Source organism: Lactuca serriola, chromosome 6 (assembly GCF_051521515.1).
Source record: "Lactuca serriola cultivar US96UC23 chromosome 6, Lser_US96UC23_V15, whole genome shotgun sequence".
NCBI lineage: Eukaryota > Viridiplantae > Streptophyta > Magnoliopsida > Asterales > Asteraceae > Lactuca > Lactuca serriola.
Window position 1 is genome coordinate 156,684,897 of NC_136413.1, and position 10,168 is coordinate 156,695,064.

At 36.8% G+C, this 10,168-nt stretch overlaps 1 pseudogene; it reads right to left on the reverse strand.

Moving 5' to 3' along the window:
• Positions 1-4,185: 4,185 nt before the first annotated feature.
• LOC145058849 (subtilisin-like protease pseudogene) lies at positions 4,186-6,405 on the reverse strand (annotated as a pseudogene).
• Between the last annotated feature and the right edge of the window lie 3,763 nt (positions 6,406-10,168).

The following is a 10,168-nucleotide window of genomic DNA, read 5'->3' on the forward strand; positions in this document are numbered from 1 at the left end:
TATTTCGGAGGACTGTTCTGAATATGTTCGGGGAGTGGTTTCTTAGCGATTTGGTTCTAATTCCTTTGTGAGGATTGAAGGTGATCGTCAGGATGGATTAGTTGGGGCCCAATGGTGCCCTGATAGATTTCAAGTGTCAGTTAGTGAGGGTTCAAGACCTAAGTGGAAGAGAACTGGTAATTCATGGAGAGAGAGCCTTGGATGGGCCAAGTCTCTATTCGGCTGTGAAAGCTAAGAGACTTCTTCAACAAGGTTGTACTGGGTTTCTGGATTACGTTTCGGATACGAGGGTGGAAGCCACGCCAGATATGAGCAGGGTACCGATTGTGCGATATTTTACTGATGTGTTTCCAGAGGAGTTACCTGGGGTGACTCCTAAGAGGAATATGGAGTTTCGTATTGATTTAGTGCATGGTGCGGGTCCAATAGCTAAGGCACCCTATCGTCTAGCTCTGCCTGAGATGTAGTAGTTGTCTATGCAGCTTTAGGAGCTGCTAGACCGGGGATTCATTCGTTCGAGCAGTTCCCCCTAGGGAGCACCGATTATGTTCGTGAAAAAGAATGATGGGTCACACACGATGTGTATTGATTATCGGGAGCTGAACAAGCTAACGGTGAAGAATCGTTATCCGCTTCTAAGGATTGATGATTTGTTCAATCAACTTCCGGGTACATCATGATTTTCCAAGATTGATCTTCGGTCAGGGTATCATTAGATGAGGATTCGGGATGAAGACATACTGAAGAAGGCGTTCAGAACTTGTTATGGTGATTACGAGTTTGTAGTGATGCTATTTGTGCTCACCAATGCTTCAGCAGTGTTCACGGATATCATGAACCGGGTTTGCAGAACGATGTTGGATCAGTCTGTGATTGTTTTCATTGATGATATTTTGGTTTATTCTAAGACCAAGGAGTAGCACGAGCAACATTTGAGAGAGGTGTTGGAGACCTTGAAGAGGGGGAGGATTTATTCCAAATTCTCTAAATGTCAGTTTTGGTTGCGTGAGGTGCACTTTTGGGGGCATATCATCAACTAAGAAGGTACTTTGGTGGATCCCGCCAAGACTGATGCGGTAATGCGTTGGGAGGTTCCGAAAGATGCATCCAAGATCAAGAGTTTCTTGGGATTAGCGAGGTATTATCAGAGATTCATCCAGGATTTCTCCAAAATTTTTGTACCCCTGACCCGTTTGACCAAGAAGAGTGACCTTTCAGTGGGGTCCAAATCAGCAGTCAGCTTTCGAGACATTGAGGCAAAAATTATGTGAGGCCCTGATTCTAGCTCTACCCGAGGGATTGTATGATTTTGTAGTGTATTGCCACGCTTCTATTTCAGGGTTAGGAGTTGTGCTGATGCAGAGGGGGCACGTGATCGCTTATGCCTCGAGGCAGTTGAAGCCTCATTAGGCGAATTACCCCACTCATGATTTGGAATTAAGGGCAGTGGTTTTTTCCCTCAAGATTTGGAAGCATTGTCTCTATGGGTTACGATGTACCACCTTCACCGATCACAATATTTTGAAGTATTTGATGGATCAACAAACTTTGAATATGCGGTACAGGCGGTGGTTAGATGTGGTGAAAGATTATGACTGTGATATTTTGTATCATCCCGGGAAGGCTAATGTGGTAGCCGATGCTTTGAGGCGTATGACGACAAGTGCCCCGATTCAAGATGTTTTCTTGACGATGACACTGATTTCATTTAATTGGATATGATTAAGGAGGCATAGGTGAAGGGTTTTAAAAGGGAGAACTAGAAGATCGAGTGGATTCGGGGGAAATTCCATTGTTTGTTCGAGATAGTCGAGGGTTATTGACTCATTGTGGTAAAGTTTGGGTTTCGGCATCCGGAGGTTAAGGGAAAGAATCTTGGAGGAGGCGTACAAATCCAAATTTTCTATCCATCCTAGGGCCACAAATATGTACCGAGACCTGAGGTTGAGCTATTAGTGGCCCTGCATGAAGCGGGAGGTTGCGTGGTTTGTCAAGACGTGCTTGACCTGCAAGAAGGTCAAGGCTGAACATTAGAGGCCTCATGGCAAGATGTAGTTGCTACCTGTTCCCATGTGGAAATGGGAAGAGATCACCATAGATTTTATCATGAAGCTACCTAAAACGGCACGGGGTGTGGATTCCATTTGGGTTATTGTGGACAGGTTGACAAAGAGTGTGCATTTTATATCGATTTTCGAGAGTATCTCTGCTGAGAAATTAGCAGACATTTATGTGTGGGAGGTGGTGGTCAGGCACGGGGTGCTAATATCTATGGTCTCGAAGCGCGATGTTCGTTTCACCTCTAGATTCCAGAGGAAGTTTTATGGGGAGTTGGGTACTCAATTGCATTTCGTTTGATATCATTAATTATAAAGCTTTGAGGTTAATCCATTATTGTTATTTGTTAATGAAGAATTTTGGGGGAAGAAACAAATGTCGTGAACCTGGTTCTAAAATTTAAATCACATACTTTACAGGATATGTTCTACAAACAAAGGTACTTATTTTATCATAACTCTATAATGATATTTTAATTTTAATATTTTTTACATGTACAGTTATATTATAAATTGAATTCATATAAACTTATGATACCATTTTCTCTAATAAAAAGTAAAATACTTTCTCAATAATTAAAACACCATAACATATTATGTTTAGAACTTATTGGAATGTTTTTTAATACTTATAAATATAATTTTTTTTAATTTAAAACAACGTATTCCATGGGTCGTTAAAAGTAATAACTTAATCAAAGATATAAAATAATGTGGAAAGAATTCAATATTAAATTTTTTGGCTTCATTTAGAAAATAAAATTATAATTATGTGCACAAAGAAGTCATGTTGATTTATTTTGTTACCCTTGACGAAATGAAAAGTAGAGAATTTTTCTCGCACTCCTCATCGTTTTTTAATCCTCACATTTTTATGTTTTTATTGGAGTAATTGAGCCTATTGTTGATAAATTGGATGGAAATCACAACATAAAATGCAAGCCATCAAGAGTTACAACTAGATGGTAATGCTCTTGAGAGTGCGAGTGCACTTGTGGATCTTATACCATTCCTTGACTATAAGCACCACAGTTTTAATTCTCAATTTATATATTTAGTTAAGGGATTTTCTAACATGTGCCCTAAAGGCGTATATAAAAATCATTAATTGAAGTATTAATTGTAAGAAAAATTTTCATAATTAAACGTGATAAACATTAACTATGTATAAGATTACCATAATTAAATATAAAATATATTAGTTATCAGGAATATTATTTATAATTAATGTTTATCACATTTAATTATAATAATATTCCTCATAACTAGTACTTCAATCAATACTTTTTATATGTGCGGTTTACAATGTTGGACTAATTAATTGGATTTAGGATTTATGTATGGGTACCTTTTGACTTTTGTAGTTATAGATGTTGCACATAATATGCTTGCTAATATTCGACATGTACTACATGCATATCAACGACTTGATACAGGTAAAGAGTTCATTGAACGTTCTAAAGAACATTAGAGGTAACAAAATTCGGGATTATAATTTTTCAAGATTTTTGTTACCTAATATATATAATCTCATGCGGGACTTGAAATCTGAATAATGAAAAGTGCTACTTATTTTCATTATGTAAATTGATTTTTCTAAAACAATTTGATTTTCGTTTGGGCAATTGCTTTATGATTATGTGTGGTATATATCATTATCTGATAAATATGAATATATTCACCTAATTGATGTAATATATATCTTCACTTATATCATTGTGATCCGGGCGAAGCCCAAGCCTTTCTACTAGAGCATGTTGCTTTTAAAACAACTTTTGATATTTAACTTTTCCAAAAAATCAAAAAATGGTATGGCATAACGAGGAGCATCCAAGGTTTTGCAAGTCAAATTAAAAAAAATCTCAAAACCCTATTCCTTTTACCAAAAATTCAAGCCTTGATCACATAATTTATAAATTACAGATACCATATAGCTAGAGTTCCCAACGACCGAAAGTTTAATTAACATATATTGAATGTAAAATTAAGAGAAATTTGAAAGGTATTAATGACCTCTTTTTTATTTCCCATTACGATATGATATAAAGAGGTTGTACAAGATCGATGATCACGTACACGAAAGTTGCATATAATAGTATAATTTATATTCTTAAAACATCATACGAACTTATTCAAACTTGAACGCAAATGGGGTCCTAACCGAGTATTTACCGGAAACCCAAGTCATATGCCCTTGGCCGTAATGACCCTTCACCTCAATTGTACTGTCCCGAGTAAAAGTTATATTGTATGTTAACTTGTGGTGTACTGCTGTGAACATGAGTTCTTGAGAAAAACTAGCAACCTCAGCTTTTACACCATGTGGTACAGAAATTTCCCCGATGGTATAAGTCGAGTTTGCCATACCAACGTTAGTCACTGTTCTTGAGTATGTTTTTGTATCACCTTTTTTAAGTGAAACCACAAAAGAAGGATAGTTTAGTTGTGCCTCAGGTATAGTTTTTGAGCATGAAACTTTCTTTTTAGTGATCATTTCGATTTGTATGGGAGTATAACCTAACCCACACAGATAAGGAATGTAATCATTGGGCTGGATATCAAACACAAGCCCTGGATCGTTGGATTTTGAAGGCTTTATGTGACCTGCGCCAATGGTAAACACGTCTGCATGGATGAATCTTGCGTCTTTTTGGTCTACAATGGCATGCCCTTTTAGATTTACTTGACTTGCGGTGGTCATCATTGCAGACTTGATTGCAGCCGGCGACCAATCTGGATGCTCACTTTTTAGCAGTGCTGCTATGCCAGCGAGATGAGGACAAGACATTGATGTGCCCGATATTACGTTAAATGTTGCTTTGGTCTTTGTATTGTTATCAATCGATATAGGCCAAGATGCGAGAATGTTAACCCCGGGACCAATAATATCCGGTTTCAGGATTCCAGGACTTTCCAAGTTAGGCCCTCTTGAAGAGAAAGAAGCCACTTCTGGAGCTGTATCTATGCCGACTATAGTTCCACGAAAGAGGATGGTTGCTACAGGGGAAGTAGTCGAATTCAAATAGTTTTTTATCTGAACTCCTTCCGCGTAACCGACAATTGATGCAGGAATAACATTAGGCTCTATGATTGTAGTCTCGCCAAAAATTTTATGATTAGCAAGAATCATGGCAGCTCCTCCTGCAGCCTTTACTACCATGCTCTTATCAAGTCCAGAACTTGAACCCTGATCACACAATACCACCTTCCCTTTGACATCAATATGGTCTAGTGATCCATTCAAGCAATATGCTGCTGAGATCGTGTCTTTTGCATGGTAAACAAGGGGCCGAAGCTTATGATCGAAATCTTTAGGTTGGTTTATTGCCTCTCCGTCGAACAACTTTTTGTTCCCCAGATACACTGTTGTTCTTATTCTTCTATCAATCGTACTAGCTCCAACTGTAAGGATCCATGGGGCTTCGTTTGATAATGATGAAGTACGAGGCCCGCCGTTACCTGCTGAACAACTCACAAAGATCCCTTTCTGCATGGCAACGAAGGCACCTGTAGCAATAACATCATCGTAGAAGTGGGAGGGACCTCCACCAAGTGATAGTGAAAGCACATCAACACCATCTTCAATAGCTGCATCCATGCCTGCTGCAATGGCACTTCCTGAACAACCTGAACTGCACACTTTATACATGGCCACGTGTGCCAATGGTGCCATTCCAATGGCAGTGCCATTGGCATTTCCAAATACGTTCGCGTTGTGTACTTGACTTCCTGCTGCAGTACTTGAAGTGTGAGTTCCATGGCCGTCTTCATCGATTGGCGTTTTACTAAAGGAATCAAAGTTCCTTAACCCGATTAGCTTGTTATTACACCCTGCTACTTCACATTTGCCTTTCCATTTAGACGATGGAGGTGGGATCCCTTCATCATTGAACGAAGGATGCCGAGGAGTGATTCCGCTGTCTATAATCCCAATTATGATTCCCTTCCCATAGTTTGAATCCGTCCAAAACCCCGAGTTTTGGTGTAAGCCCAAAAAGTTTGGGGAATGAGTTGTGTGTAACTGATACACTCTCTCAGGTCTTACAGACAAAACTCCCTTCATATTCTTCATCACCTCTGCTTGATGCTCCGACATTTTTGCAGCAAATCCCGTCATCACGTGGTGATACATATGAACCATGACTGATTTCTCATTTGATATGGAAGCACTTTCAGATAGAAGTGATTTGTACCACTCTTCACGATCCTGAGGTTGAGAAAAGTCTTGGCCTTGGGGTGAAGTTAAATGAACAATGTAGGTTTTGAGTTCATTATCAGCTATGGTGGGAGAGACATTGAAGATGGTGGTGCAAGTGAGAAGCAACATATAAGAAATAATTGGCAACATTTCTTATCTCTTGCTAGGAATAAATGTGAAATATTTGAAGGATGTCTCTCTTTTGTTATTCATAACAAGTATATATAGAGTATTTAGTCGTGAATGTATATGATACGTGGCTTCGTATTTCAAGTGGGCACCCATAGAAAGTGACATTTTCTTTGGAATTTGTTAAAGGATAATTAATTTCTAACAAACTAATTATAAATGGTTAAAACACAAAATCAAATATCTTGTTACTCCATCGTCTACAAATAGGAATGAATTAGGCTTATTAGAGCAAGGTTTACCTTGATAGAGATGCTTTCCCATTGCTAAAGTTTTTCCTTTAGCATAGACACACAGGTATTCCTATTCCATAACTAACTATGCTAGAAATTGGTTCCTTGGCTCAAATTATTTTAATAACTTGCTTCAAGGCTTAAAAATTGTTTCATATGGTTGTTCTATGGATACATCTCTTATTATCATTTTTGTTAATCTAGAAAGCTATACATGTTTTGCACGCTTATATATGAGGTTTATTCCCAAACCCTTATTAGAAAAATGGGTCTTTTTGTATAACTTTTGAAAAAAAAGGTTGCAATGAAATGCATAAAGCCATTGATCTATATTCAAATGATTCATTTGCACTTATTTAAATTTTAAGCACTTAAAATTGTAGTTCATATTATGTGTTTATGCATTTCGTTTATCTAAACTAATCAACTTTTTAAGCTTGCCTTTTTCTTAGTGAAGTTAAGATACTTAAGAAAATACATAAACATACAACATTTGTGTTATTTTGGAAAATATTGAGATCTATATATTTATTAATGTAAGTTTTGAAAAGTAATATTTATTTATTATTTATATATTTACATCAAATTAAGTTTAAACATAAACAATGATAGGAGCACAAAACTAAAATAAAATGATATTATATAACTATAAAGTAAAAAACAATATTAATAAAACCTTGAGTGTTCGTTGTTGCAAATGAATTTTTCTCTTTTAGGTAATTTCTTGCCTTTGTTGCCTTCACCCATGTTGTGCCTAGGTTTTCTAAATAAAGACCCATTTTTATTACAAATTACTTGATATAAGTTGATAGGAATGTTCAACAAGATATTAATGAAATATGCACGAAATCATTCAAAGTCTTGTATTTGGTCGATTTGAGAATTTTGCATATAACCTTAGCAAGTTAGACATGCATTTTGTCTTCATCAATGGACAATGTTGAAGGTTTTCTTTTTTTACAAGTTTGTTTTATAGAAGACGAAATATACCAAAAGCTTATTGTAGAGTTGGACTATACCAAAAGAAATTATAGCTAGTTTTATTAAGCAATTTGATTCCTTCTTATTATGGAAATTTGTTAGACTCTTTAATTAGGCCCAAGAATATGTTGTGGTGCATTGTTGTCTAATGATTAATTAATCTCCTTTAACTTTTATAATTTCTTATAGTGTTGTAAGAAATACCCTCAAAACCAACGAAATAATAAGTAAATCACATATTTTGTATGAACCACTACCTGTTGAAAATATAAGTTAATTGAGACTCTTCCCATAATTGTTTTGTGTAGTGATAAGGTCTTTTTTTAATCGTTTTATTAGTGTACATTTTTGTTATTCGTGTATAATTTAAGGTCACCTTTGTATTGTTCATAATTTTTTTTTATGATAAAGTGTGTTTGTATGTGCATTTTGTTTTGGAAGATGGGAGTAGGATGACGATTGATGGTGTAAATAGTTGTAAAGGCTATTTCACCATTATTAACATTTAGGTAACTACAAAGGGATTAGAATTATGTGATAGTCATGTTATTGTGTCAATAATGTATGCCAATGATGTGTTGATGTTTAAGTTACTGTAACACATAGTTTCAGTATGAATTTATTTCCTTAAATTGTGATTTTTCTATTGAATTTGGTGAGTTGAAGGCTTCAACTCGATGTGTTGATTGGATTTTGGCCACGAGAATTAATGGACCAACTTGACGAGTTGGGGTGCCTCAACCCGACTAGTTGGAGGCTGGGAAGGAAACCATAATTTTTAGGGTGTTTCACCCTATTTAAAGGCCTTAAGTCTCTTGGTTGTCCTCCTTACCAGCCTCCTCTGTCCAAAATACCCTAAAAGAGTGTATCATCGTCCTTGAGGGTGTGTGAGCTTGTGGAGGGCCTTAAGAGTTGATATTTTTCACACTTTTGGAGGATCCTTGAAGTTGAAGGTGCATAGCTTGGAGAGAAGACCTAGATCCAGAATCTCCCCACCCTTTTCAGTCATTTGGAGGTATAAAGTTTAAACCTTGCTTTGTTATTGTTTTGGATCTATTGTTTTGTGGTTATCTTGATTTTGGGCTCATGGTTGAGTTGCCTAAGAAATTGAGTATTCCAGTGGTTGTCATGCTAGATCTAGCCATGTTACAGCCTCATTTGGCCTAAAGTTGCAAACTTTACTAGGCATTCGGTCCAATTTAAGCATTAAGTCCTTTATTAAACCTATTTTGAGTCCTAGGGTTCCTTTTAGCATGCATGGATGTAAAGATGGAAACTTTACATGATTTCTCAACCTTAGGGGACTAGATTTGCATATTGGGACTTTGTTTTGAGAGTTTAAGGGCTTAATAGGTCAAGCATCACCCCAATGAGTCTACGGTTTGGGTTTGACTCGGTTTGGATGGTTCCTAAAGGTAAATTTGGAAACTTTACCCATCTAGCCATCATGGTGAAGCAAATCTGAGAATTGAAGCTCCTAGATTCGATGGAAACAGCTTAAGGCATTATGCTATTGAATTCCTGGATAACTTGGCGAGTTCATTAGGCGAACTTGGCGAATTGATGTGAGTTTTCCTGATTTGTGTTGTTAACGGAGAAACTTGACGAGTTGAAGGACAGCTCAGCGAGTTGGGTTAACTCGGACCGTTGACTTTGACCTTTGACTTTTGTCTTTGACCAAGTTTTGACTTTTAAGGGGTCTTTGGGCATTTTGAGTTGTATTTCAGGAATTGTTTTTGCTTAGGGGTTGAGTAGAGCTGATATTAGGATCCGGGACCTAGCCAGCTATCGTTCAGTCTTTGAGATGAGTGTTCTCACCATACTCATGGGTCGAAGGCATCGAGGGCGGTCCATTAATTATTATGAAATGATTCGTATGGGAATATGTAATTGTTTGTTATTGGATTTATATGTGGAATTATGTGCAGACCATGGGAGCAGCCCATGTCATTTGGCAAGACTATGGGAGGAGTCCATGGCTCAGGGATACAAGACCATGGGGGTAGCCCATAACATTCCAATGAAGACCAATGAGGGAGTCCATGGCAAACTTATATGTATATATGTGTGCATGGTATTATGTGATTATATGATTTGTGGGGTTTGGGAAACTCACTAAGCTTGTGCTTACAGTTTTATTAATTGTTTCAGGTACTTCTATTGATAAGGGAAAGGGCCCAACTATATAATGCGGCGTGCATTCTCCAGTGTTTTCACATTTGGTTTTCGTACTCCGAAAAATAGTATGGCTATGTAATGGGATTTTTGTACTCCTTATGGTTGATGTTTATGAAATTAAAAGTTAAAAATTTTCTCAACAATTTAGGTTGTTACAAGTTGCGAATGTGTTGTGCTAATGTGGAACAATAGCACCACGAACATATCCAAGTTATAATTTCTCTAAATTTGATTTTCTTATTTCTTTATTTTTATTTATGTGTATAACTTTGAAGTTTTCAGCTAAATTTTCTTTTAATTTTTTTTTATTTTCTTATAAAAATTTAATGTTT